This window comes from Anopheles gambiae, chromosome 2, assembly GCF_943734735.2.
Source record: "Anopheles gambiae chromosome 2, idAnoGambNW_F1_1, whole genome shotgun sequence".
NCBI lineage: Eukaryota > Metazoa > Arthropoda > Insecta > Diptera > Culicidae > Anopheles > Anopheles gambiae.
In genome coordinates, this window is record NC_064601.1 from 29259580 (window position 1) to 29283056 (window position 23477).

The following is a 23477-nucleotide window of genomic DNA, read 5'->3' on the forward strand; positions in this document are numbered from 1 at the left end:
TTCAAAAAAAAAAAAAGTAGCTGCTTTTTTATTTGGCTCCACAACTCGTCGGATTGAAAAGTGTCAGCAATTATTAGGCACACTTCAGGAAAGTACCGCCACCCTAGCAGCTACACAATTTGGAAAGCTTTTGATGAAGCACAGTAAAACTCGAAAAGGAACAGCAACACTTCTCGGTAAAATAAAGAACCACTACCAAAACACATTTGCCTGAAAGCACCCTTTTTGTTTTTGGGCAGTATTCACCCTGAGATACACACGGCAACAAAAAAAAAGGAAGAAACAAAAATGCTGAAGCTGGCGCATTAGAGTGCGGGTCCGCTTTGACGCCAGTTTTAAGAAGGGCTGGGCAGATAAGCTGGGACGCAAAAATAACAAAACCATCCGCTCATTTTCCCAAAAACCGAACCAGCCCACAACATCATTGCCGTTCTCTGTATTGACATGAGAAAACGAGCGAAAAATAGCCCGTGTCAAACTGGGCATGCCAATCCCACACTGACACACACACACACACACACACACAACACACAAAGCTATCCGGTCAATAAAATACGAAAAGCCATCACTTCCACAGTGGCCACAAAAAGGGAAGGAATGGAACAAGGAAGGAGTAATGCCGAAAAACAATGGCGTTTTTCACCTGTGGAAGCCGATCGCAAACCGACCGTCGAAAAGTAGTAAGCCATTTGCTGGCCCTTTTCTAAGAACAATACGGAAAACTCACCGACCGTATGATTGAAAGAGAGAAACAGAAAGAGTTCTGGCTGGGCGAAGGAGGCAGAAAAAAAGAGCAACGCAGCAAACGAGCACCGAGGTTTGATGTTGTTTCAAGTAACGACTTACTTTCTTTCGGGTGGCAGTGAAAGCTTAGCAAAAACACACACATACACACACAAAAGAAACAAAACCACCCTTAGCGCCTGACTGCTCCATTGTCTGTTGGTCAAATGGCCAAGGAGCAGGTGAATCAGGGGAAAACAGAAATGCCATTTTGAATGATTAATCAAGGGCAAAAGGGCAGAAGTAAAAATCACTTCAGATATGCAGGATATCCCTGTTATGGACGTCGGGAGCGACGAGACATTGAACGAAAAAGGTATATAAAAGAAAGAAAAAAGGGAGAAAGGGAGAGCGAGATAGAGAGAGAGAGAGAAAGAAAGAGAGAGAGAAAGAGATAGAGAGAGAGGGAGAGAGAGAGAGAGAGAGAAAGAGAGAGAGAGAGAGAGAGAGAGAGAGAGAGAGTTTTTGCCAACAGTTAACAAAGCTCGCACGGGTTAACCTATGCAGCCATGCGGGACGACGTACGGGGAGGCAAACATATGGCGGGCGACCATTTTCCATTTTGCCTTTCAACCCTGCCCACGGTGCGCCCCCAGGCACCAACTCACTGGGTCGTGATAGATGATCTGCAGCGTGCTTTTGCCCTCGATGGTTAAGAGAAGAAAAAGGCACATACACACTCCATTCCCGCCTTAAATGCAGAGAATGTGTACTTTTTCTTTCGCCATCCTCTCTTCACTGTGGCGCTGCTTGAAGGGTACACATACACGGGAGGATCTTTTGCAATGCCGATTCACTCACTTACGACCATTGCTACGCCCCATAAAGCACACGAAGTGATTCCTCCGCTCCCTCGGGCCGCTCTCATGTTCGTGTGTCGTCATCGTACGAAACTGTTAGCCTTTGGCGACACGGTAAGAACAAAAAAAAGGATAATGTTCATCCTGGGTGACCTGACACGATAGACCGCTGTTTGGGCCGGCTACGGTCAGGCAGGCAGGCCTGTAGTCGTTCAACCGTGCGCCGGAGGGTCAAACGAAAATCCCGCACAAAGTCACACACTAATCAGGAGCGAGAGTAGGTGAAGATAAAACCTTGTGCAGGATGCTTCGGCGACAACAAACGACACGCACACACACACACGCTGACCTCGCGGAACAGACTCTCTGTTACATTTTTATCAGTGGCTTTTTGAGCCCTTTTTTGTAGTCTTTGGCGACATAGTCCAAAAAGGGGTCAGTTGAGAGTCAAGATGATGATGATGATGATGATGATGATGATGATGATGATGATGATGCTATTGGCTATGTGGAATTTCAATTTACTAGCTACCCATTCCCATCCCTCCAAAAGCTTTTATGGATTTTGCAATGAATTCTAGCTTTTTTGCCGAAAACCAAAAACGGTCAAATGCTACAAAACTCAATTATCTTTTGTATCATATTTCAACCCCCAACCCCGTTCTGCCACCCTGCAAGGTATAAGCGCAGCTTATCAAACGCGAATAAAAGCAGCCATTAAGACAAAAAAAAATCAAGTGAAAAACAAACAAACACAAAAAACAAGGTATAATCGGACACACATTTTGTTTTGTTCCGGTTCGCTCGTATTTATCCGACACAAATAATTTATTCAATCGCTCGCTCTCGGATGCCGTTCACCTCACACTGACATCAGCACCATGCAACAGGGAGGGATCGATTCACATGCATACACAAACACATATCCAAATCCTTCGACTCAGCCATCCATTCCGGAGTTCCGGACGTGAGAGTTATTTATTCAAAAGCAGCAGCAGCACCACCATACCACCCACTAGCGGCCATGCGATGAGCGGGGTTCGATTGTTTGCCATTTAATTTCCGTTCCCGTCGCATACCTGGCCCCACCACACTAGCATACTTGTGCCTTTTCACAATGTTTGATGGCGTATTATCTGTCGCCTTTATGCGTCAAGTGCATGCAAACGTCAAGCGGATGATGCTGATGATGATGCACACACATGCACATACACTCTTTTTCTTCAACCCTGTGCTTGCGCAAATCATGCGATCGAATACAAGCGAAGTGAAGCATAATGTGCATCGACAAACACACACACACACAAGGGACGCCTTTTCAAGTTGGTTAAATTTTGCAGCAACTCAATCCTACCCCGCCCACCAAAAAAAATGCAACCTATCGAAACATAATGCTAGCCATGCTTTCTCACCTTCCCCCGAGGTAAGAAGCCACCCGAAAAGAAGCCACTCAAATTGACGCTTGCAGGCACACACGAGATGCGAAAGATGATACGTATGAGAACAAAACAACAACGAAAAGGTGAACATCGACAGCTTTCTCCAGCTAAACAGCAAATGTGAAGAGTTTGCCACGTTCAGCAGGCAGGCACACTGCCAAGGAGAGCCAGCAAAAATGACATGCATGCGGAGGACACCGACTATTCGGGAGCGATTCGGAAGAAAGTCCCTGCGAGATCCCACCGTCGACACGGTACACCGTTGCTTCCTCCCGTTTGTTTGCTATCAAATATTGAACCCGCCCGACAATGCTTTCCACGTTCGACTGAGTGATTTCGAGCCACCGGTGCGGAGGGGGCTAAAGATTGAGCGAGCGCAGGATAATGTATTCAAACACGCTGAAGAGTCTCCCTGTGCAGCAGCCCGGGACTTGTGCGGGTGCCCGGAAGGCGCATTGCGAATAATTTATTGAACAGTGACAATAACGAGATCGATCTCGCCCACTTTGTCGAAAGCTAGGTTGTATGTATATTTAATAAAACCGGAAACCGGCTTGAGGGAAAATAAGAGAGTTTACCTTTTTTGGTTTTACACAGTAAATCCAAGCCAGCTAACTAGTCGGATTGTTCTCGAGCTAAAGGTTATTCCATTGTCCTTCCATCGTGTAGAATAAATTGTATTGACATTTATGCTCATTTGTCATTATTCTCTACTACTCTCCCATACCCCGTACTATCCTGCTGATGAAATCGCTCCTTCACTTATGTACACGTGTTTCAGTTACACACACATACATCCTTGCGATTCGGCTCTTCTTCTATAGCGGACTAACCAAACACCCAGCTGCTTCCCTCCACCTCCAAGAAACCAAGAATCCAAGAAAGTAAATATTAATAAACTTCCCACTCGACGGTAATTGACAGTTTGACGGAAATCAACTGTCCAATTACATAACAAATGACCAGCCGGACCCGGCGAATCGACCACTCCCACCTCCCGTGTACCATCATCTGGAGTACACATTTTCATCATAACGATACCGATGCGTGGATGCACGGTCAGAGCGGGTGGGAGGGAAGTAACGTTGAGCAGGCATCGGTCAAGAAGTGGTCAAACAGCTGGCGCGGATGCATACGGGCATCTGTCTTCTGTGGTCAACCGACATGACGGAAAGTCGACAAACCCCCGGGTAGACACACACAGACACACACACACACTTCTTTTTGCCCACATTCGATCATCAAATCATCTCTATTATTCTTCACACACTCACACTCGCACGGGGGTGGGGTGGACCAGGGGAAACTGGTGGGAAACTCTCCGGCCGCTTTTTCCGGCCACGAAGAACATTATTCATACGCCGATGCACCATCTGGTAGCATCCGGTCCGGTAGTGCGGTGTGTATTTAGGAACTCGGGCACACATTCACACACACACACACACTCCCCTTCCTGCAGGCCTCCAGGTTCCATTTTATCATTGAACGTGTGTGTGTGTGTGTGTGTGTGTGGAGTTTATTTTTTACTGTTAACAAGCAATGGTGGTACACTGTGGTATGTGTGCCACCGTACACCGATCCATTAGAGCGAGAACAGGGACCAGAAACGAAAGAAGAAGAGGAAAAAAACACACGCACACATACACAATCGTGTCCTGGAAGACATTCGCGTAAAACTACCTATTGCCTTCGGTTGCCTCGGTTGTTTGCTCAACACTCAGCATCCTTCACCCGAGTTCGTGTGCATAAGTTTCCTCAGCGTGTGTGCGCCCCGTCCAGATAGATGAGACATCTTTCTACCATTAGTCATCGTTAGATGATTGATAGTGGCCTTTGCGGTCGGCCGGCACCACCTCCAACCGTCACGCAAGGGACGGAAACGAACCGTGGATGCCTGGATAGCGTCAGCAAGGTGGAAGCAGCGGGGAGAGGCAGCTATAGCCAGCTTTATCATGGTTTTCCCACACCTTTCGTTCTAGCCCGAACCTTAATGTGTTTGGTTCGTAAGGAGGGTGGTGTGTGAGTTTAAAAAATTGTTCGCAAGGGTTTTTTTTCCATCTACAGTTATGTTTAAACTTGCAGCATCTATTTGCGAGAAGTAGGGGAGCATATAGACCGAAAGCTGTGCAAGGCAAGCTGAACAATGTAATATGTGGGCATCCACTATGTAATGATATGCCATTTTTGTGATGGAAGTGTTATTAAAATACATTTTGAACACATCAGAAAACATCATCTTAGTACTACAGATTACAGATCACAAGATATAAAATGAGATCAAATTATTTATAACAAACAATTCGAAAGCATTCTCTCAAAACAATGTCCTGCACACTGTTGATGATGTCTCACTTACGACAAATAATAGTAGAAGACAGCAAATGCAATCCTCCTGTCCCCCAAGCCACCACCAATCTAATGAGGTGAGCTGACACTCGGTGTCAGCCACTGCGTGCGAAGGGCGACTGACAGTTGTTTCAAAAATACTTGACACACCTAGAGCAAAAAAACAAGTGCGATGTAGTCCCCAGGACGGAAGAACGACGATGGTGTAGACGCTTTTTTGAACTCTCAATTCAATCAATGTCTCACTCCGGCGTGTATGGGCGGCAAGCAAACGATTTTATTTCCTCGCTGTCTCCTGGGAACACGATCCACCGTCGCCGTCTATACTGCTGTCGTCCGGTGTTGTTGTCGATTCGATCGTAGCAAAACACACACGCACTCACTCGCACGACTATCACCAGACGTCATCTCCAGTTGCGATCTAGCGAGCTCGGATAATAGACGACCAGCGGCAGCAGCAGTTCAGGCAAGCTGTCAGTTGTATCTACCGCTACTTTGGTCGGTTGGAATGTTATGATGTGTGTATTATATTGACATTGTGCGGTACCGATTCCTCTGCCATACACGATCACTCTCTCGCTCTTTCTCTTTACCACGACTCTTGACATCTTTTCGAAAAGTTGTAACTAGGACACACCAATAATATGAAAGAGTAATACTTCCCGCACACTAAAGACTGGTCCGGTTACAACGCAGAAAAACGCAATCCTCAAAAAAACCGTTCCAGGACCAACCGTGGGCGAGATTTTGGAGTTCGCCACTGCCGAGTGTCAAACATCCAAAGTACTAAATCAAATTGAAAGCGTTTTCCAATCTGTAGCGAGACTGCAAACAAAATGTTGGATATCCTCGCACGGGGCGAAACCGAATGTGACTGATGTGTACTGTCGGATGGGGTGAGCAGCATTCGTCTCCTTACCACACGCGCAACGCGATAGGCTCAACGAGAGCGAAAGCATAAGCCCCGTGAGACGAACATCCCTCATCCCCTTGGCGACCCCACAACGCAACCAAAACTCCACAACACTTTCTTCCCATTCGCCCAACAACAACATCAACTTCCCTGAAGTTGATTTCTCTGTAACGCCATCCACGTCAATCGAGATGAGAATGAATTGGAAAGCACTACCCGAGGGAGTTCAGCCGAAATGTCATCTGCTTGCCACCTGCCAAACTAACCTGCTGAGTGGTTTGTTTTCGTTTTCCGCGTCATGTGCTGCTGCTGCTGCTGCTTACTACTCTACTCGTCCTCGCCCGCTCTTCGACTCCAAAAAACAAACACACATGGAATGTATGGGAGATATTGCGGGAGAGTCGAAGCGTGTACGGAACTCGAATAACAAATCCTTTCGATAAGGTAAAAAAGAAATCACACCACTACACTACCGACAGCAGTGGAACGACAGGCAACAGCCACGGGAAGAGTTTTCATTCCATCCTAATCCCGTACCTTCGTCAAGGATTTGCCAAGGATGGGATTTGCGAAGGATTTTCCCTATTATTTAGTCGCCATCCCGAAAAGCTTTATGCTTGGAAGTGCGGTCCTTTCAAGAGCGAAGGATACAAGGCAAACCAAAAAGGACATACAACACACACACACACACACACACCCACACACATCTAAACAATGGAAATGTGAACTACGCGTAATGTTTCAGGACATGTGGCAGTGTACTTTTGCTGCCAGCTGCCAGGGATGGTTGTTCCGCACTGGCCTCGGGGCCATTGAAATGAACTCAATCTACGAACCAAATCCATCATTGCTTATCGGAGCGGGCCAACACACGGGGGCCACATGATTGTGCTCGCACAAGCACCGTTTGGAAAGTACGACAAACTTTCACCAGAAACTATTCTAAACTAGAGATCGAACGGCTACGGCCACGTCAGGGTGAAATGTACACTCTCAGCCTGTACACCCGACGGGCCGTGCGCTACCAAACACACGGTGGTATGCATATTGCTCGCTCCCGGTCACACCATAACTGCCTGACACTCGCCTTTTAGCCTGTTTGGAGTGCACTCGGGCAAAAAGGTGTTCTGTACGGTTGCGATCAGTGAAAGTTTGATTGGATAAAGTTTCTAATCGGGAAAAGGATTGACTGCAGCAGCAGCAGCAGCGGTACCAGCTTCTGTCGCAGAAAATTGAGAGAGTGACCTGGCCGCCTTTTACGGTTCGATCTTCGATAGGATGTCGTTCCGCTCCCACGTTCCCCGGTACCGGTGGAACCAATTTTCCTGTCACAACGTGTCCGGTGGCGCAGAACGATATACGAAAAGTTTTAGCATAACCCGATGCAAAGTTTGTTTTTCCAGGCTCGGATCGGGACAGAGGAGGTGTTCGTTGTGTTGGTTCGTTCATTCCTGCCAGTGACATAGGGTTTGAAGCTGCCACGACTATACTTTAAGGTGTTGTTCGAGAACCTATGCTGTGTGTTTAAAGAATTGTATTTTTTCTTAGCATACATTACGATCATATTCTTTTAAACCTTTAAATGGGAAAATCGAAATTTGTTACATTTTCCCCTTTTACGAACGTTCTATTCTTAGTCCATTAGCCGAAAATAATAAGGCATCAAAAGATCGAGGGAACAAATGATTCTATTTGCCCGGCACAGCATTTCCCTCGCTCGAACGAGGTCAACTTATAATCGATTTTAAATTATCTACGCCAACGAGGTCGATTCTGGCCAGCCCAACCAATTTAGAAGGCTTTTCCCTCTCTCCCCCCCCCCCCCTCTCTCTCTCTCTCTCTCTCACACACACACTCTCTCTATTCACAAATGTTTCACCATCATTTGCTGCTGCTGCTGCATCATCGTACCGTGAGGCGTTCCTTCAGCAGCGAGCTGAAAGCGACCGACCAAAGTCAGTCAATCACGCGCTTTTGACTTCATCATCCACTAAGGGCCAACGGCGACGGTGGAAAATCAATGCCTAGTAAAATAGCAAGACTCACTTTCAAAAACACCGCTCAAAAAGCTACATCATTCATATTGGCAATGAGTTTCCTTCGATTTTCGTGCCGTTGCTTTTTTTTGAGGAGAAGGGGCAACCGCAATTGCGCCCGACGTGCTGCCGACGCGATGAAACAACCATCAACCATCAATCATGTTGTGTAACCAATTGACTCTCATCCATCGCATTCGTCTGTCTTTCTGAGAACATTGGATTTGGTACAAATTTTAGGCTTTTTTCGATTCTTTTCCCAGAACAACATAATAATGACCAGCTTCAGCTTTTCCCGCTGCTGTGCTCCTTCCCTGTCCCTTTCATAATTCAATCCAAACTTCAACAGTGCTCGTTTACATTCCGATGAATCGATATGGAATGGAGAAGCATCGGTGATGCTCTTTTAATGACCACCATCATAAAAGTTACCCGGTTGGAAGTTGATGCCGTCGCGCCAGCACACCGACACACTGTACCGCCGTCCTTAGCAGCGTTGGTAGTATTAGCTCTAATGGCTAACCTGTCCGCATGTGGAATAATATTTGCTCAACCACGGTAAAGTCATAGAACACACGAATGACCGAGTTCGCAAGACAAACGACCCGATCGGGAAGGTAACCGATGCACTCTGCGCGCTGTGGAGTGGATCGCTTTTCATTACCGCCCGCTTGCTGGCGATAGTTTTCCAATCGGCTTACTAAACTTTCTCCACACCAGCCGACACGAGCCGTTCAGAGCTCGGGACATTACTGTATAGCCGGATTGCGGCCAACCGGTGGTGGTCCTTTATTTCTGCGGTTGCCATGATGTCTGTGACCATCTGTGCGCTGTGGCTGAGCAACTTTGTAATGAAGTGATTTTTCATACAGTCGGTACATCCTATGCACACGTACAAGTAATTAAAGCGATCTGTGTTATCGCATTAAATCGAGATAAATTCCGATTGCGAATAATATAAATAAAAGCCACAGTACAAACAACAACAAAACTGGACGAATGCATATCTGCTTTCGTCCACTAACTAAAACCTTTTCATGCTTTTAATCTTCTCCAACTTCATTACCTGTTGCCCAGGATGGCGGTGGTTCCATCGTGGTGGTTTTATGAAAGTTAAGGTGTGCATACAAAAAAGGACACCTCAACCAACGAATACGAAATAGTGATGATGATGAAAACGAACCTCCATACAAGAAAATAGAAAGAAGAGAGAGCCCTTATCGCAAATTAAGCGAACGCTTTTCTGAGGTTGCTCCTATTCTTTCGCTTGAATTGCTTCCAATTTATCCATTCAAGCTAACCCACTCACACACACACACACATACACGCTACAACACAGGATCCTGTTCTCTCATGACACTCCCAATGCACTCTGCTTGGCTGTCAATTCGAGCCATAGCATTTTTGCAGGATCTTTTTTCCACCACAGTCCACAGATTAGCCTAGTGGAAGGCAAATGGGCTCACGCCGGTCCGGGGCACAGCAACGGTGCAGCTGGAGAGTGAACACAAGCATCAATTTGTACATCCCATTTTCGGTTGTCTCGTTAACAGAGCTGCATAGTGTGTTGTTTTTTACTGCCTGTTTGCCAGTTTTCTTCATCCCTGTGCATCGGTGTGCTTCAGGTACGAAAGCGTTTGGAAATAAAGCGGCAGACAACAAGACAAAAAACGCTACACGAAACCTGCACCAGCAGCACCAATATACCTCTCTCGAGCAGCTTTCTTCCATGGAAATAAGGAACCCGGTGATGAAGTTTGCCTTTTTATCTGTCCGCTTCTCCCTTTTTTGCTCTATTTAAATACAAAGCGCTAACGGATGATGCTTTTTTCGACCATTGTTTTATTCAATTTGCACCAGCCCGCCGGCCCCCGTGTGCAGCCCTTCTTCCATCCGCCGCTGGCTGGTTTGGCATTGTTGAAATTAAAAACAAACCCACCCGGCATATGGCTGGTGGCGCGGCCAGCAGCAAACTGGTACCTACTAGCTGTACACTTTCCTTGAAAACACTTTCCTGCTCGGCTATTTTCTTTGCGGAGGAGTTCGGTGTCTTTCAACTCACCGGTTTTGTCTCACCGGGGACACCGGTTTGCGTTTGCGAAGAAAGCAGTCGGAAAAAGAATGGAAGCGGACTTCCCACTGCGTGCTTCATTGCGAAGAACTTTCCTTTCGCTAGTGCTCCGAGAAGCGAACGGTTACCGACACTCGACCGAGTCCGAAGCCCTACTATTTGCGCCAGTATTTGTCTAGCCGCATCTGCATCTGCTCCTTCCGGCGACGACTTTTATGCGAAATTTCCACTTCATTTGTCGAATCGTGCACTTTTCCTTCCGATCACTCTCGGGAGGCGCTTGTGCTTTGTCATCGAGGTGGTGTGGCAGAAGCTATCGGCTCGTTGTTTTTCCTATCGAATGACACACACACACATACAAGCGCTGGCGTATTGTGTGCAAGGCGCCACGAGAGCGAGCTTTTTGCAGCAACCGAGCAAGCAAGCAACCTATTAATTTGCTTTCAATCATCAAAGGGAAAAGCTGAACCAATGAGTGGGAAAATTGAAAATACCATTTTCCTCTTCTTTCGACACTCAAGTTTCCCGGCAGTGCGCTTTTTACATTCACCGTTTCCTACTAACGGGATGATTCTAGGATTTGCTGGCAATAGAAAAATCAACTTTATGCTGACATTTTCAGCATTTGCATAAGAAAATATAGCACGACAAATTCATGCGAATTTTGAGGTTAGAATTAAAAAAAAAGAATAACTTTGAAATTTACTATGAAGCGTCACAATCTAATATACTTTTCAAACCAGTTAGCTTTCATATAAAAATTACACATATTACACAAGTACACTCCATTACATTTAGGCTTGCTTAAGCCACTATAATACTAAACCAAGATATTGTTGTGCAGAGATAATCAAAAGAATTTAAGATAAAGTTACGGTAAATTTCAATGAAAATCATCCACGCCAGGACAAAGCACAAACACTCTATCATCGTAGTGTTCCACTGTTTGTAATTATGCACGAAACACTCAACAGCAATCATTGCACACTGCCAAAAATAAGCAATGATCCCATCAAGACTCCTACCCTGACACCATCAAGTCCAATCTGCTCTCCTTCGCTCTAGAAACAATCATTCATCATGGAATCAGTCAAAGCAGTCAATAATGGTTTTCCGTTTGCCAATCATAGGGCAACACTTTTTTTAAATACATTACAGCATAAAATGCTTTAAAAAAAACCCACTCAGCATCAATCCAGTGCAGGGGATCTCGTACACGATTCCATTCGTGAGTCGAGATAACAAAAAAAAAACACACACACACACACACACCACACAGCATACGAAAACATGCAGGGAGCAAAAAAGTAAAATAGAAAATGAACAAATTTTATTAGATTTTCAACATGAAGTGTTCCGAGCGCACGCGGCCCTCTCCTCAATAGACATGCCCTCCGCTGCCAGCGGTAGACATATGTTCGCTGTGTGCTAACGTGCCCGCACGAAGGAAGCTTCTTCAGAGCAGGCGAGTCGAAACAGAATATGATGCCAGAAGGATGATCTATGCTCAGGAAAGCGTTCTCTTTTCCCTTCTATCCACTTGGGTGGCGAGCGGATGGGGCAAAAAATCAGCACCGCTCGATCACGCTGGTAATAGTGAAATGCTTTCCGGCATCCGTTGCACCCTCCACTTACTTCCGCCTCGCGATGGGATTGGAAACATCCCGCAGCAGCCGCTTCAATATCGATAGTGATGATGGAAAATCGCATTCGAATGTGCGCGATGAACCAACCGAGGCACCAAGAAGAAACGGCGGCACATACACAGAAGAGAAAAACAGCCTTCCCGTACCTTAGCTCCGGATGCTGGCGTATAAATTCTGCTCACCGTCATCGCCTTTCCACAGACATACACACAAACACCCAGTGAGGCCCGCACGATCAGGAACGAAGACAACTTTTCGAGCCCAACGGGAATGTGGATGAGCCTTGCCAGTGCGGCCTCAGGATTGACCCACTTTTTATAGTGTGCATTTGTACGCGTGTATACATGTGTGTGTATGCATATGTCTACACACATACCGAGCAACACATGTGTGCAGTAAATGGGATGGCACTTGCACCCGTGCGATTTGGTTGCAGTTTTCTCTTACTTTTTCAGTTTTGGAGCAACAAAAAATTCCGCTCAACTCCACTTCCGCTCCAGAATGTTTCTTTTCATTCTGTGTGGTCTCGATCCCATTTTATGTGTTTTTTTTCTTTCTCCCAGACTTCTCTTTCTTCGCCCTCTTGCTCTCCGCTGCACGGTAGCACAGCACACACGCGCTAGAGAGCATGAATGTGAATATACATTTTTTGTGTATTACGGGTTCAGTTTTCTGTGCTCTGTCTCTATTGCGCTACCTTACTGGCTAGTCTACTGCCTTACCTCGCCGCGCCCCGATAGTGAATGTGCATCCGGTCGGAATTGGATAGTGCACAGGGGCACGCCGCGCACATCCATCCTCTCCCACCGGAAGCTTTCATAGATGATACATTGGAGCTACACGGTAGATGCTGCCCGGAAGGCCGTCCGGTAGGTAAGGGGCACTATGACCACCCGCTGGTGCCTTCGTTTGCATCGTTAGTGCAAACGATTACGGAGGTCTTCTTGCACACTACTGCACAATGTTTACAATTTGGGAAAATATATTAAAACCGATACAATATCACAACAAAATGGTACCGACCACCGTACGGTGCAGCAGCGAATGATCGGGCCGAAACCGTTTTTTCCGAAAATCTGACGCAAAGGATCAGTTACCCCCGTACCGTTAAGGGTCGCGGGGCAAGCAGCAGCTTGCACCAAGCAGCTAATGCGAAACCAAGACCGACCGGTGTCTGTTACCGTTCGCTCTGGGCTGAACCATTATTGGATGAATGAAATTGTTGAACTAGCAGGATTAACTATCATCAGAATCAGCTTTCTATATTAAATATGCTGCAGATGAAAACAACCATTAAAAAATAACCTTTCAATCCAAACCATGAAAAGGTTGGCATGCGTAGAGTGGCGTTTGTGACCCATCATGCAAAAGTTTATGTCCGTTTCAGCACAATAAAAACGACACTCGCAACAGCCCTGAGCCCTGATGAAATCGATCGGCTTGATGAGCGTGGTGCAGCCAATGTCGAACCAAATGCAGCGCACAAGAGCATGAATTTGCATCACTAACACTATCTTTCTAACATTTAACACGACGTCGTAAAAAGCGTACCTATTGTGTACGCTGCTACTGCTGCTGTTGCATTTCGCTTTTATGAGGGCTTTTCGCATAATGTTCGCACCAGTTTTTGCCTGCAGGGATGATGCTGGGAAGCATACAAACGAGTTTTTGTGCTTTATTGCGCCTCATTTTTTGTGCCCAGAAGAGTGGATGCATGGAACAAAACATATCTCACTAAAACACTCGTTCAGCAAGGATTTGGCCTTGGGCTACTTTACGGATACGAATGATATACATTGCCAGATGGTAGTGCTGTGGGTTACGCTTTTTACGACACCAGCATAGTAGTTTAGCAACTGACAGGCGTTTGTGATTAGAAACAGATGAACCACCATATTATTTGCCACTGTATTTCTTCCTTTTGTGTGTATATTTGTTTCAAATATGAAAAAAAGATTCAAATATGTATCTTTACCGATCAGCGTATTTCACAGAAAGCCATGGCACACAAAATCGAAATAGAAACATACAGGGAAAAAAACAAATCTTTACCACAATTCAACCGCTGGTAGTTTGCTGATCTTACTGACCACAACAAAAAAACCCAAACTCAAACAAATGCCTTAAGTGGATCTCGTTCACCGGAACCGCTCACAACAAACCGTGCGTCAAATCCAATAAATCACTTGATTAAAAATTTGTCCCCACTGTCCAAGTGGCACAAAAACCGTTCGCTCTCTGTCGGACATTTTCACCAGGGGAAATTCCAAACACACACACACACACATACAGAAGCATGAACAACCGTGCTCAAACGATTGGTGAGGAACTGTTGCTTAGCAAAGACCAAAGGTACAACGGCGACGAAAAGGTCACTTGACAGAGGCAGCAGCAGCAGAAAAAAAAGAACGAACAGAATGAAATCCTCATTGCGACCACCGCAGGACATTTCCCCTGTCCCTGTCCCTGTCCTTCCCCAACGGAGGCGACACCGGATCGCCAGAAGCGGCGCTGGCCACTGAGGTAATTTTTCCGGCACCCATCGCTCTTCTGGGAAATCTAGGACCCGGTCGGTTCGGTTGTGGACACACACACACATACACATACAGAAGAAGGTCGGACATCGAGCGCCATCGGATGTTACCATCGAAAACATACACATACAAACACACGTTAAACACACTCACACACACACATGTACATCCGCACTGTTCCACATCCGCTCTGGGTGTTCGCCGTTCGTCCCAGCGGAGGTCTCTTCTGGTGCCGCTGATAAATGTATGTTAATTAAATTTATCATACATTTTTCCACTTCCGCTCGAGGCCAGTTTGAGCAAGCCAGCCAGCTAGCCAGCCAGCCAGCAGCAGCACAATGGGAAAGAAATGTGTCCCTCCGGGTCCACACCACTGCCCCGGGCCCGGGGGTTGTTTCGGTGCGGTGTGATGAGTAGTACATTGAAGTGGACCGCGAAGGGACAGAGCCATTTTCGTTGCGCTCGTCGGTCTAGCAAAAGGGGATAGCGGCGGGAGCGGGAAGGCTCGCTTTATATATATATACACGTAAATACACACAGTCGACGTAGGCAGGGCAACCAACCGTAAAGTAGACACTGGCACCATTTGTCCTTCCAGAGACGGAAATAAGATTACGCCCGGGATTCGCTTTCGCTTATCTCCAGCAATTGGGTTCACAGCGTTCCGGGAGCTTTTGATTTTTATTTGCAGCCGGTCGTCGTTTGACAAAGCGGAAGGCACTGCGTCACCTCTTAGGCCACGCGTCTGCGTCCCGGGAAGCGCAAGAAGCGTCTTTGTAAATTAGGTAATATTTATTTCCATCTTGGACCGCACCGGAAGCCCATTTTGCTGGTCAGTGTGTCGACCGCCGGCGGAGGCTTGCCGTTTCGCCATCGTACGCCTTTACAAAGGATCGACCAACTTAATTAGCACACGTTCAATTATTACCCTGTCTCTGTACAAAAGCAGTGCCAAAAGGTGCAGTGGAGTCGGGTTTCGCTTCATCCTTAAGGTGTGATTTTATTCACCACGGGAAAACGAAATATGCTCAATGGATGTCCACCAGCTGCTGTTTGCAGAGATGGGAAAACATTTCTGCCGATCAAACATTTGTATAAGTTTGCCATGCGAGGCACTTTTCCTAGCGCTTTTCCTCGGGCGGTTTGAGCATGTGTCGAACGGCGACGCCTTCCGTTAGCCTAATGAGATTGAATGCCATAATTTAGATAAAGATAGTAATTAAATTTGGTGCTTCCTTTCCCCGCCCGACCGGCGCGACGATTCGAACACACACTTTCCCCTTGCGCCACGGCAACGAGCGGGCGACAGTTTCGAGTCGCCTTCAACGAACCCATCCATGCGAGCGTCAGGGTCAAAGAAAGATGATGTTTGCCAACGCGCACGAAGCGCGCCCGAAAGTTTGGTTAATTAATATCGCCTTGAGATATCAGCGAGCGTAACACCACTACCACAGCGCGAAAATGCCCCAGCGGATGGTGAAAGAGAGCCGATGGTGATGATACGGGGGAAAAACGGGAAGCAGCGGCAAGAATTCACCCTGATCCGGAGGGCTCACCCGGCAAAACGCGTCCGCATTGGGTCGGAAAAGCAGTGGCTTAATTATGTTTCCCCAATTCGGCAGACGCGCGCTGGATGGCCCGAGGCTTCCGCTTCGCTCTCGTGATCCATCGCACACGTAACACACACACAGCAGTTGAGCCACACACCACATCGACAGCGATTCGGTGGGACGCAAGACACAATGGAAGCCTCTTCGGTTCTGTTCAGCAATTACCAGGAACCAAAAAAAAAAAACAAAAAACAAAACGCAGACACACACGATACGAAGAATAATTAGATTTTTGCGATTTTACGGCCCGTCAGCATAAGTATGTGTTCTCGGGTTTTTGGGTAGGCGGCGGCATCTTGTAGCTGTGGCAAACGTTAGGGAACAAGGCAGGGTAGAAGTTGTGTGACAAAACAGCCAGCGAGATGGCGTGATAAATAGAGTGTTGATGAACAATCTCTCCCGAAGCGTTCCAGCGAAGCTTCCAACCCGAATCCCAGCTAGCGTATGTATGGTCGAAGCAAGAAGAATCTTGCCTGTCGAATCGCCTGACGAATTCTATTTTCACTTTCACTGGAAACAATTGCAAATTACTCCAGTGAGTACGATTGCGCACACGATTCCAACGGCAAAATGTGTTTGCTCCGCCTTAATTTTGATCGTAAAAATGAAGCCAGAAATAAAAATCCGAGTAAGCTACAGCTTTACTGCAAATTATCGCAAATGATTTATATCAATCAGACCGATAGCCTGCTGCAATCAAGTTGTTATCACAAGTTTTCTTCTTGTCTAAGCTTTGGTGAAACAAACCAACAAACATACTTTTTCATGTTATTCCAATGATGATAATCAGCTCAGCGTTATATCCGTAATATCTATGAAACGATGCTCACAATCTCGTATTTTCTCGATTACAATCTGTGAAAAAATCTGATCAATCAACAAGACAGAAGCGATCCCAGAACTAGATACAAGCGATTTAAAACATTTTACATTCGCAACAACAGCAGGGCAATAGCATATTGAGAAAAAAGTGATGCTAACATTCATGGTTCATCGGCTAGGAATATTAAGTAGTTCAGTGGGGAGCAAAATAACAACCACGCAAGCATTGCTTGTGTGAATATTCGTCTCAAAAGGCACAATGGCACAATAGATAAGAATTCGAACGGGCAGCGGTTAGAATATTATGTTGATTGACGGGCGTAAAATAAGATTAAAAATCTGATATTTATTGATTATACAAATAATACTATGAGCGTTTGGATGCGGCAATAAGTATTTGCAACTTTCAGTTTGCATTTAATTAGAATTTTGAAATTTTACATAAATATAAACGCGATCATCGATGTGTATCAATGTTTTATATGTGTCTAAAAATCCACACGCTCAGCAGCAACATTTGCTGAATCACAATGTTAAATCCTGCCAAACGAACGTATGCTACCGTATACTCATTGTCATTCGTCACGAAAAGCATTTCGCATCACGAGTTTCATTTTTTTTATTTTTTTTGCATATTAAATTGATTCCGACAAACATACGAAACCGACTGTTCGAACACAGCTCGAGTAGTCACGTTCATTTATAATGCGCCGTGTGAACAAACCATTCAATGCCTGCAAAAACATGTTTCCAATAGCAGAAAACAAAACTGTTCATTGCCCTTGCACAGTTTATTTCGGCAATGAGCTTGAGATTCTAATTTTCTAATCCAGACCGTGCAGCGTTCAATGCCCGAGTCACGACTCCCAAAGGTCACCACCGCCGCAGTAACAAAGCTGCAGGAAACGGTAAAGTGACTAATCTGATGGCATTTTTGAAACTCTTTCACATGTTTTGGAAACAGCAAACACAATACTAACCCATCATTGGCGGAAGTTAAATTTGAAGCCGAAGTTGGCATGTAAAAGTGCAACACACGAACCTGCAAGTGGATAGAGAGAGAAAAAAACACGATTAAAACAAAGCTAGCACTGCTACACGACAGGAAAAATGCGAAAGGAATTTTAATTAGCTGCACAACCCTTTCTCTGAACTGTCTACGGAATGCTATCGGAATACATATCAGCAGTTGTAAGCGAACTTGCAAGGGAATTATAGTTTTTTTTATGGCAATCGCATAAATTGAATCCTCACGCGATTATTTTCAACATAAATTGAAAAGATATTCTTCAAAACGCACAGCTTGCACGGTAGTCAATAAAATGATAGTACATCATGAGCTCCAAGTAAAGGGAAATTGATTTTTTTCCAAATCACCCGACTCCCAACAGTATCCACTGCCGGTGTCATTAATTGAACACACTCACAACCACTCAAACACATTTTAAACTGCAAGGGAATTCAATCACGAAACCTTTTTTTACCCCTTTATCGAAGCATTACATTACCCGATCGACCCAGACACATCATGAGACAATTTATTGATTTTGTAAACATATCAACACATGGAAGTAATACCCAACGGGAACACATTCAAATGTGGCACAGCACTGTAGGCGCCAATACAAAGTTGAATACGAAACCAAGGAGATGGTATGTTTTTGCCTCTTGCTGGTGTTAATTGAATTACGAATGAATGAAGCAACATTTCAACGAGATTGTAACGGTTTTGACACATTTTTCGTACCGCCCGTACCAACGAGTGCTTCGTTTTCGTTTTCAATTGACTTCCTCGCCGAAACCAAAGGAGCAAAAGTATGTCAGACCGACGTGTCAATAACAATAACTTCGTAACCTTTTGTTTGCATTTTTCTATCGCATTCGTAATATCAGATTTCATTGAGCATGAAAGTGATAATCACTTTCCCATGCCGTTAGGTTGCTGTTTGATGTTGTGAAGGGTGTCGCTGGTAATGTCGAGAAATAGTTTTTGACAATGAATTTTCAAGGTCGTAAAATGTAAGATTCGTGTCTGCGTTTAAAGACGTTCACGTCTTGATGCACCACTTTAAAGCTACTTCAGATTACAGGATATTTTATCATAGCATTGATGTGTAATTAAACTTCATAAATCATGTTGAGAATCTTACATCAAACCATTCATGAAGCGTAAATCATCTGCAACAACGAACTTCTCTACTACTGCGTTGCGATCGGAAGTCGAACCGACGACACACCAATTCCCAATCTAATCAAAATTTGCAAACGAATTTTTGCTCATTTACCGCTCAGTTCGAGTTAACGAAAGCGAAACTGAAGCACTGGCGAGATCTACCAATTCCCAACCGGCCATAAGGTATAACGTCAGTGAAGCACACAAACACATACACAGCATTCATCATATCACTTGGGCCGGTACTTTGGGTTAGCAGCTCGTTTTTTCGCCCTCTACCGGCGAGAGACGGTCAACGGTTGCCCGGCGTTGCTGCTGTAGCAAATCTCAGAGCAATAGAATTCTGTTCATTTACGTGCACGGTACACCGGCAGAGGTTCGTACACACATGTGCTTCATCATCAAGCGCAAGCCGGCACATGATGATGTTTGCTCATCACGATCACGAGAGGAATCTTTAACATCACCGACATGCTGGGCTGCGCTCTCTACAACTGCAGCGCAATCGACGGCACACCAGTAACCAGGCGCTTCACACATCAACGATGGAAATTGGATCAAGCCCGGAATGAGCGGGCCTTCCCGGTGGCCAGTATGGCAATATGGATGGAAATGAACAGCAAAAAAATAAACACACACACACACACACATACACGAGTGTGAACAGTTTTGATAGTTAAGTTTCAAGCGTGGTTGATTCTGGTGAAGCAGATGCAGTCTAACCATATCGCAGGAGACGACGAAGATGGGAAGTAAAAAAAATAGAATCGCCACTGTCCAGCACCGGAAAAGGCAACTGCAGCTCAGAAGGCATTGGATAAAGCACGATTGTCGGTACCGTTTTACGATAGATTGTCACCTGATATCCGATCGTGCTTCAGGATACGAATCGTCTATCGTCACGGTGCACAACCCGGGTATTGGACGAATAAATTGGATTATTCTAATGTCGTCCTGATGATGCCATTCGGATGTATCCATTCGGCGGTACGGAGTCCTTCGCGTATGAGATAGAGTTCAACAGTGAGCTTTTTGTATCCTTTTATATCGTGTGGTTCTAGGAATGCAATTGAAAGATTAAAAAAAGAGTTTTTTTAATATTCGTTTTTGTTCCATAAAAGTTTTGATAACTCCATAATACGTAAACGGCTATACAAGCGCTATAACAGGGGAATACATAAAACTCTTTCATAACACTTTCATATTATACTAATACTCAGTGAAACTATCTATCTTTATTTCCGTCTCCATTTACACTAAGATTAAGATGTTGCACTAACATGATGAAAATTATTTTAACCTATCTTGACGTCATAACAGCACGCAAGTTATTTCACAAAATCACTGCTAATTGCTATTAAATATTAACATGTTCTGCACGAATCTCATCGCACAGCAACATGCTGCATACTTGCATAATGGTTAACCTGCATAACTCTCTCTTAATTTCTCCCCTCCACTCGCTTCCCCGCCGGTCGAGTGTTGCCGCACTGCCGCAATTTTCTCTTAAAAGGTAGACTAAGTGTCCCCAACCGGCTTGCCGCCTTCTCTCGGCAAGCATGTCACGTGCAGCGCCGGTGCGGAATAAAGTCATTTTCATTCCATGTCAACAACAGCCAGTAGCGTAGGTAAAAAGAAACAACGACAGCAGAAAACAAACACGATAGCCAATCGAATGCATAACACACCGTGCAACACGGGTACGAACCTGCATATGGCTGATTGTTTCACTTATGCCGACAGCATTTACAGTTTACAATGTTAACCTAGCCGACCGCTATGCTATGAATGCCAACATTGCAAAAACTAAACAGCTTCATCCCTTCCCCCTGTACCCTGCTTATGCGTGTACTGAGTGTGTCCGTGCACACGCCAAACCGTATGTGTGTGGTAGGTCATGGTATAATCTGCAATCGATTAAAACCGTGCGTGGAACTACGTTACTGGAACTGTCGCTTGGTCGCTGTCATGCGAAGGGTAAGTAGAAACACCACACACCTCAACCCCGATGCAAATCGAATCCTATTGAATTGCGTTGCTAGTACTTAGGAAGCGGTAGCAGATATACCGTAATAACACTAGTGCTTTCTAAGCGCAGATACATCTTGGACGAACAGATCGACAAGCGTATCAGAGTTGAGTAAGCAAAGTAAAAATTAAAGCTCTATTATTTAAAGAAATGTATTAACTTCGCGATGTGGCAGAAAACAGGCACCAATGTTCTTTTCGCGAACAGCTTAACGTACGTAAGCATGGTTCATTTTTTTAAATTCATAGTACAAAGACATTCTTGAAACTTAAAATACTAATATTCTTATGACATTGATAGATTTTTTACCTAAACATCACAATAACCAAACGAGAAAACCAATTTTTTAGCGCAACATCTAGCTCAAATCTCGAAAAACATTCCCCACTATGCTTTATGACATCTACCACCACCCCGAAGCAAAACAGTCGTCAGGCGCCCAGTGTTATTGCATAACGCCACGGCGACGGCCTTGCGACAATCGAGCGACATTGTTGGCCTCGATTTTATCCCAGCCTGTGATTCACAGCGGCGCTGCCCTACCGTCGCAATGTCACCGGTTTGGCGTGCTAAAATGCATCAACCATAGCGCAACCACACTGCTCGCGCAATGATGCACGCTTTCCGCAACACCACCCAGGGGGGGTTGCCACAATGTCTGTGGGTAAGACGTTGGAATATGGTGGTGGGCTGAGGTGTGAAGAATAACGATCCCCGCTGACACGGCTACGAAACTAAAGGGTCAACCGTACATGCATATACGAGCAGTTTCTCTTCCCTGGCAGCCCTATCGAAAGAATGAACGAGGTGGTTAGCTTTCCACCATTAACCAACCATTAACGTGCGATGGGAAGAGAACGGAGAAGGGATGAATTTCAAGCAACGGTGTGGCTAGCTTTTTGCCTTTCTTGAGCGTTTCTTAGCACACCAACAAGGAAAGCCCCACTTGGGCACGGCACGGCAAAAACAACAACAACGTTGGTGCTTTTTTCTATTAACGCAACTGCAGCGAACGTTAGTGCCGTCATTTATGCATGCATTATGTTTGATTTATGATTCGTTGGGATGGTTTGGTCCTAGCCAGCAAACAACATGCGATCGTTTAGAGGTTAAGCAAAATCAGCTAAATGTGGCACAAGGGGAAACGAAGATAACGTTCTCCTTATTCGTCGCAGGGATACGATATGAGTGTTGACAAAAGTTATGAGCCGTTTTGGGACACATTAGTCCTTGGCATGCAATGCCACTTGTTTGCACAATCGTATTACGTTTTTTTTGTTTAGAGTTTGATTTATTATATTTTCAAATGCTTCGATTCGTTTTCTTCAATGATCACAGCTGTTGGAATCAAGAGCTATTGAGAATAACTCGAACACATTTAGAAACAAAGCAATACTAAATCGTTTGCTCAAATTTCAAGCTCACAGCTGCTTCAAATTTAAACTTTTTTATGTAGGTGGTCCTATTGATTTGTCCGACACTGTATAATCCTATAAACTAAATTGACAGACCAGGCAGCTCACAAACGATACATATTCCTTTTTTTGTTTAAGTTTTTTTTTTTTAATTTCAAACAATGACTGCTTGTTTTCAGCAGTTTTATACTGGTTAAGCATCATTTTTTGACATCCTTCATAACTAACACAGCTATCGTTCTATCCATCAAGCACATTGACGATCGACTATTTCGACTCTTTTGATAATTTTGGATTTTTTGGAAACATTACTCATCATCAAGCATTCGCTTTTGAAAAAAACCCCGGTCGTTTCGGGAAAAGGCCAATAGCTACATTTCGGGAGCTTAACGTCCAGAAAGATGAGCTTCCAATGCATCCAATGCATGCGGCTGGACAGACTAACGCAACAACGAGTGCTTCAGAATACCTTTTCAACAGCTGGTGTTGGTGTCAAAGTACGTAACAAAAAGTTTACGGAAGCTCGTGCTCTTGATTGTTTAGCTAGTAATAGCCTAAAAGGATGCACTTTTTTCAGTTCGGTGCATATTCATCTGTGTAAACCTACAACACACTGGTGGTGCGAACGAACCCACCTGTGTGTTGGCTTTGTTGCCTCATAAAAGACTCGATGAATAGCAGCAACAAGCAAAAAAACAGTATCGGCTTGAAGCCCCAGCTCCAGCACGAACAACTGAGCACCTTCAAAGGACACATCAAGTTGATGACTGCCCACTGTTTTTGGGTTTACAAGCGATCCAGAGTACGGATGCAACCCGACACATGGTTGGTTGTAAAACATTCCACAGACGCACCATTGG

The 23477-nt window shown here is 45.1% G+C and overlaps 1 protein-coding gene across 16 annotated transcripts in view; it reads right to left on the reverse strand.

Annotated features, from left to right (window-relative positions):
* The window catches only part of LOC1273048 (furin-like protease 2), a 189284-nt gene that overhangs the window by 102925 nt on the left and 62882 nt on the right, over positions 1–23477 (reverse strand). For 5 of the 16 annotated variants that reach the window (XM_061643353.1, XM_061643354.1, XM_061643348.1 and 2 more), the window contains one exon: positions 17981–18042. The exons of the other annotated variants lie outside the window; for them this stretch is intronic. The gene's annotated coding sequence lies outside the window, so the exon portion shown is untranslated. The remainder of the gene's footprint in view (positions 1–17980; positions 18043–23477) is intronic. 16 annotated transcript variants of the gene reach the window in all.